Source organism: Palaemon carinicauda, chromosome 19 (assembly GCF_036898095.1).
Source record: "Palaemon carinicauda isolate YSFRI2023 chromosome 19, ASM3689809v2, whole genome shotgun sequence".
In the NCBI taxonomy this organism is placed as follows: domain Eukaryota; kingdom Metazoa; phylum Arthropoda; class Malacostraca; order Decapoda; family Palaemonidae; genus Palaemon; species Palaemon carinicauda.
The window spans coordinates 9,450,228-9,457,628 of NC_090743.1; the positions used below are offsets into that span (position 1 = coordinate 9,450,228).

General features: G+C 35.9%; 1 protein-coding gene across 2 annotated transcripts in view; it reads left to right on the forward strand.

Moving 5' to 3' along the window:
- The window catches only part of LOC137658435 (uncharacterized), a 92,980-nt gene that overhangs the window by 53,411 nt on the left and 32,168 nt on the right, over nucleotides 1-7,401 (forward strand). The gene's annotated exons all lie outside the window — the stretch shown is intronic.

Consider the following 7,401-nt stretch of genomic DNA (forward strand, 5'->3'; position numbering starts at 1 on the left):
GTGAGAGAGGTGAATGCTCGAGTGCTTGGACGAGAATTAAAACTGGTAGGCGAGAATGATCATGAATGGGAGGTAAATCAGTTGTTGTTTGCGGATGATACTGTACTGGTAGCAGACACAGAAGAGAAGCTTGACCGACTAGTGACAGAATTTGGAAGGGTGTGTGAGAGAAGGAAGTTGAGAGTTAATGTGGGTAAGAGTAAGGTTATGAGATGTACGAGAAGGGAAGGTGGTGCAAGGTTGAATGTCACGTTGAATGGAGAGTTACTTGAGGAGGTGGATCAGTTTAAGTACTTGGGGTCTGTTGTTGCACCAAATGGTGGAGTGGAAGCAGATGTACGTCAGAGAGTCAATGAAGGTTGCAAAGTGTTGGGGGCAGTTAAGTGAGTAGTAAAAAATAGAGGGTTGGGCATGAATGTAAAGAGAGTTCTATATGAGATAGTGATTGTACCAACTGTGATGCATGGATCGGAGTTGTGGGGAATGAAAGTGATGGAGAGACAGAAATTGAATGTGTTTGAGATGAAGTGTCTGAGGAGTAGGGCTGGTGTATCTCGAGTAGATAGGGTTAGGAACGAAGTGGTGAGGGTGAGAACGGGTGTAAGAAATGAGTTAGCGGCTAGAGTGGATATGAATGTGTTGAGGAGGTTTGGCCATGTTGAGAGAATGGAAAGTGGCTGTCTGCTAAAGAAGCTGATGAATGCAAGAGTTGATGGGAGAAGTACAAGAGGAAGGCCAAGGTTTGGGTGGATGGATGGTGTGAAGAAAGCTCTGGGTGATAGGAGGATAGATGTGAGAGAGGCAAGAGAGCGTGCTAGAAATAGGAATGAATGGCGAGCGAATGTGACGCAGTTCCGGTAGGCCCTGCAGCTTCCTCCGGTGCCTTAGATGACCGCGGAGGTAGCAGCAGTAGGGGACTCAGCAGTATGAAGCTTCATCTGTGGTGGAAAATGTGGGAGGTTGGGCTGTGGCACCCTAGCAGTACCAGCTGAACTCGGCTGAGTCCCTGGTTAGGCTGGAGGAACGTAGAGAGTAGAGGTCCCCTTTTTTGTTTTGTTTCTTGTTGATGTCGGCTACCCCCCAAAATTGGGGGAAGTGCCTTGGTATATGGATGGATGGGACAGTTAACCCCCAAAAATATTTAAGACGTGGCTGTAATTAATCAATATATTGGTATGCGACCAAACTATTTTATAAAATAAGAATAAAGGAGGGAGTGAATTGAAGAAACTTAAGTTCTAAATTCTTCAGATGAACTAATGCTGCCCCAGTTCTCTAGCAAAATCACTTAAAAACCAGTAACGGTTGACTGCAAATTTTTTACAATGAGATTGTGTTGCCTTCACAATATTGACAACTAACTTTTGAATTACAAAAGAAAGTTGATTTCCACGTTGGTAATAGTTCTTATTCCCCTAAAAAGGGTTACAACTATTAACACAGTCCAACATATATTCAAGAGTTGGTGGTTCTTCCCCTTCTTTGAAAGATATGAAAATTTCATTCTAGAAACAACAGCCATCAGTAGATAAGTTGAAGACTGCTACTTACAATGCTCATAATATTTATCTCTACACTTTTATGGCCTCTTTTTACAAAATGGCCAGTTCAGTATAATTACTTAATAAACTAAATAAAATCAGACTGAAAGTACAATGTAGTTAAAGATACCTTAGGTAGGAAAAGCCTTTTTCTTGCATCAGAAGTTCTAGCAAGTACTTCTTTACTTCTTTACCATAATTGTAAACTACAATTTATCTACTTTGATTCCAGTCTAACTATCCAGGTTACAATGTAACATTATAGTAATATAGTAAACATTACTGGCAATAAGTACACCCCAGATATACAAGAATACAGTATCCCCAAAGTTTTAGAAACAGAGTTTTCTTATAGTTTCTGGAATGTCTCATATCTCCTCCCCCCCCTCAAAGACATTCGGCTACCAAAACATTTGAATGGGGATATCTTTTTTAGGCCTACACTACTCATTATCTTTAAGATCACTCGCCAATATCTTTTGAGTTCATCATAAATTGAACAGAAAGAAAGGATATTCTAGAATAAAATTTGGGTCCTTTAAACCCAGCTTTAGAAATTTTCTGAACTTAATATCATACTGTATCATCAAAATTACATGGTTCACCATTGGGACTTAATGGAATAAATAACAACCTTATCAAGAAATCAACAATGAAATTTACTTTAAAATTGCTTATTCTGTTGGTATGATATTATATTTTGTTAGCCAAAGAAATAGAATGATCATTTAAGCTTTTTCATACAAGTCTTCAAACATCCAAATGCAACCATTCTGTATTTCATTTAAAATTGTGCCAATACTTGCGTCTATAGCAGATGGATCTCATGGAATATATGTTGTTAAGACAATAACTGTTGTTGTCTACTATCTCAAAAGGTTGCTACATATGTCTGGAGAGGAGTAGAATAGGAAACTAAAAAAAAAATCCCCCAACTCGGAATATGAAAAGCATTTTCTTGGAGACCCATTTAACACCAAAGACCTTCTTTCAAATTATTTGTATGCACGTGCACAATTTGTGATGCAAAGAATAAATTTAAAGGATTTTAAAGGAGTAAAAGTTCAGTCGTATCAAACATAACAACCTTGGAAGGCAGACTAAAGCATTTCAAAAAGATTACCCCAACTATGGTATACCTAGATAGATGATCTACGTCAGTTTTGTCAGTAGAAATTAGGGTAATTATACTGACACCTATAAAAGCACATTGAGAGTGCAGACCTCCGCCACGCTGTTCATTCCTCGAAACCAGAATCAGTTTAGACCGTAGGCGTATTTGAAGTTGGTATGGCAACCATGTGCGAACTTGGGGTTTGACATAGGACTTTCAAAACTAATCATTGAAAGTTTCACTACTCTATGAGTAAAATTGTGGTCAAGAAGTTCACAAACAAACAGACAAACAGGGGCGAAAACACAACCTCCTCCCAACTTAGTTGGCGGAGGTAAATATAAAATCAAAACACTGTATGTTGAGTAATGTCACTTTGTCATCAGCTCCCGATATTGGATATTGATAGAAGGTACAAATACAGCATTGATCAGTTATCCTCTCAATCAAAACCAGGTTTAGACATTAGCAAAATTATCAACAAACAATGTCCAACATTTCATGTAAGCACAAAATAGAGGAAATTAAGAGATGAAAGATGGCATTAGTTTGTATAAAATTCCATTTGGGAAATAAAATGTAACAAGCCAAATATGGGGAAAGCAAACAAAACACTTGAAAATAATACTAAGTTGGCAAAGCAAACCAATATAATAGCCAAGCAAACGAAATTAATTAGGAACCACGGACAGTGAAACACTCGAGTACATCCAGAGTTGAGACAGATCTCCTTTATACCTTTATCCTCAATTCACTTTCAAAGAGAAAAAACTAAGGCAATAAATGAACCAAAACATGACTTAATGACTAACCCTAAAAATAAAAACGTATCCTCTAGTTTAAAAAAAATATTAATGTTTTGTTTTCGTAATTCAGCTTTGTACATTAAACGGTTCCTATATTTGCGAATGTTTAAATTGTCGTTTGTAAAATCATTCTAAACAATTGATATCTTGATCCTTACAGTTACCACAAAAGGTAAAATAACAAAAGTACATAACCTTTCGTGTCGATATGATATCTCCCATTCCCATCTATGTTGTGGTCAATGGAAGGCGTCATTCCTCCTGGAATATATCCCTCATTCCAACATTGATAGTGGCCACTGAAAGTTGTCATTCCTAAAGATAAAATATCTCCAATTCCAATCTTCACAGTTTTCTTGGAATTTGTTTTCTACTTCTTTAACATCCGCCATTCCTATGTTCATAGCAGTTTTTGTGAACTGTGATTCCTGCCAATGCGACATCTTTAGAACCAGCCATTTCTGCTGATATGACATTTCCAATTATAATCTTCTCAATAGTTCCTGGGAAGTGTTATTACTCCCAATATGACATCTTCCATTCCAATATTGATAGTAGTCCTTGGAATGTGTCATTCTTGTTTCTACTACCCATTCAAATCTTTTCAGTAGTTGGAATCTGCAATTCATGTTGATATTACATCACCCATTCTAATCTTCATTAAGATTATTGTAAGTTTTTCTCCCTACTGGTATGACTTTATCTCAATATTAATAGTGGTCTTGTGAGGCATCCTTCCTAATGATATGGCATTTTCCATTTCAATCCTGATAGTGATCCTTGAAAACTGCCATTAATGTTAATATGACATATTCTATTCCATCCGGACAGAGGTCCTTCAAAGCTGACATTCCTGCTGATGTGACATATCACATTCCAAGCTTCACAGAGGTCACTGTAAGTTTTCATTTCTGCACAGAGTTTACTGGAAGCTGTTATTCCTTAGATTAATAGTAGCCCTGGGAAACAATCATCCATTCTGATTGACAGTGGTCTTTGGAAGCTGTATTTTCTACTGATATTACATAACCTTATCCAATTTTGATGGTAGTCATTGGCAGCGACCCTTCCTGCTGAGGTGATGTCATTACAATCTTCATAGAATCCCCTCTTTTAGGTGGACTTTGAAAACTCATTTATTCTGATCTGATGTCATACATTCCAATCTTCAAGTTGTCATTGGAAGCTGTGCTAGCCTTCGGATATGATGTCTGTCATTCTAATCATGACAACGGTCCTTTATGACATCCACTCTAAGCTTCACTTTCGTCATTGTAAGTTGTCCTTTCTGTTGATATTATATCACCCTCCCAGTCTTCTTTGAGGTCATTGGAAGATACCATTTCAGTTGATATGGCATATCCAATTCCAATCTTAGTACGGGTGTTCAGAAATTGTCATTCCTGCTGGCTGATAGTTTACCCATGAATCTATCATTATTGCTGATATGACATCTCCCATTCCTATCTTGATAGTGGTCCTTGGAAGCTGTTCTTCTTCTTCCTCTTTGTCTGCATCTTTTCCCACTTTTATGGAGTCGATGTTTCTGGCTAGCTTTCTCCATCTACCTCTGTCCCACACTTCATCACCGGTTAATCCCTTTGATCGAAGGCCATCCTTGATACAGTCCATCCACTTTCGCTTAGGTCTCCCTCGCCTTCTCCTTCCCTGTACCTCCATTTCCATCACTCTCCTCCCAATATACTGTTACCTCAGTCTATTTCCTTGGAAGCTGTTAATACTGGCAATTAATAGTGTTCATTGAAAGCTGCCATACCAGCTGATAAGATTTGCCCCATCATAATCTTGTTAGTGGTCTTTGGAAGCTGTCAATCATGCTGATATAATATCTCAAATTCCAATTTAAACAACTGTTCATGGAAGCTCTGTTACATTACGATTAGGCATCTATAACGCCCATCTTAATTTTGATATCTAGAACTTGTCATCCCTTCATATGTGAAAATTCATATTTGCTCCTAAAAAAAAAATCAGTTATTCTAACCTGTTTGTCAATTCCCTTCTCCCATTCTCTCCACATACCAAAACCATCATCAACTCTGTTCATCCACATGAATATATACAGTATGTGTTATCACTAATACAAAAAATAGCCTCCTCCCTCTCACGATCCTCAATGAATTATGGTTTATAAAGGGTACCTTCATAATTTCTAAAATGTATATTCCAATAGGAAAGAAAAATGTAGCTTTACGAAAGCATTATTTGAAAATCACTTATGTTTCTGCATTGCCCACAATATGTAAATTTGTTTGTTCATTTTCTGTGTTAATGAATATACTGCTGTTATGATTGTTAGCTACTTCTACTAGTCAATCAACAGAGATTTTTGGGAGTAATAGTGCTAAAACATTCGACCAAATAAGCGTCTATGCTTCCTTCCATATAAAAGAACTCAGTATCAACCGTTTTCAAATATAATATGGTTGTTATCATTATCATTAGTGTTATTCATAAAAAAGAGTTCAGTATTTCTTCGCCATCTATCAGTCGAAAACCTTACCTTGCCTTAACATTCAGCGACTCGGCATTTGAATACCTTGCCATCTTAACCTTCATTTTCATCAAAAACACATTCATCACCAAAATTGATCTATTTACTTCCTCAGTGTTACACATTATCGCAGTTCCATAAATTTCTTTATGACTTGTTAACTTTAAAAGTATATTTTCAAACTCATTAAAATAATTTAAAATAGACTCCAAATCCATAGAAATAATTCACGTATATAATCAATTTCAGTATCATCATGCCGCCTTGAATTTATCAAGTGACTTAGCATTTCAAAAGCCCCAAATTTCCGTAGAAACCTTGAGGATATGGTGGATCGTCCATTGCGGGCAATAATATGAATGCTGGCTCTTAAAGTCTATCTCAATTTCTAAATAATCGCAAACCTTTTCTATTGGGTTCTCTTGAAGAATATCAACTAGATGAAAGTCACTTAATGTAATGGTGATACAGATCAGGAAATTTGTTTACCCTGGAGGAAGAATATGATAATGTTGCTACTGATAATGTAATATAATCATAATCTATATATTCACACGAACGACATCCTGATATTCTTCCTGTATCATAGCCAAGGTAATCAACAACAACAACAACAACAACAACAAATCATTTACGAACTATAGTGGATACTCGTATAAAATGTTTTGTGGGTCATATACCGGTACTATCTTTTAGCCCTAAGACAATTTCTAATCTGCCTCCTTAAAAACACCCAAATTCAGTGGCACTAAGTTAGCATATCCAATTATCGGTTATACGCTCCATACAATAAGGTATTATTTTAGTCATCGAAAAGGACAATTTTGTAAACATCTTATGTATAGTATACTGTATATTTCATTCATTAAAAAACGACATTCGACAATCTTTGTCATTCTTAACAGATGTGAGCATTTTTTTTTATTTTCTTAATTTGACTAATTTTCTATGTAAATTTTTACCTTTTAGTTACTATGACAGAACTATTTTCATGGCTTGCTTAACTGACTAACAACTGAATATGTCTTCATTTCGCAGGTATTCTGAACTTCAGACCATTTCAGTATCTCTTTATAACTATAGAAGGACAGTATAAATCTCCATATTTATTACTGAGGTAACAATTAATATAAGTAAAGCATCATCTGAATATGAAATATAAAAACTGAAAAGGAAAAATAGCCAACGTATACAATCTGTGCGAGAAAGGGAATGTCACTAATTAGAACTTGAATTAAGGTAGTGAGTTTACTAAATCTGCCACATTACTTTTTGAAAAGGCCGCTACTATAACTTTTAATACAAAGCAACTCCATTAACTTGAAAAAGAGAATAAAAACATTAAATTAAATAACTTTATATTACTTTAATACTACGAGTATTAGTGATAAAATAAAAATGACTAAATAAAATATAGAATAATGA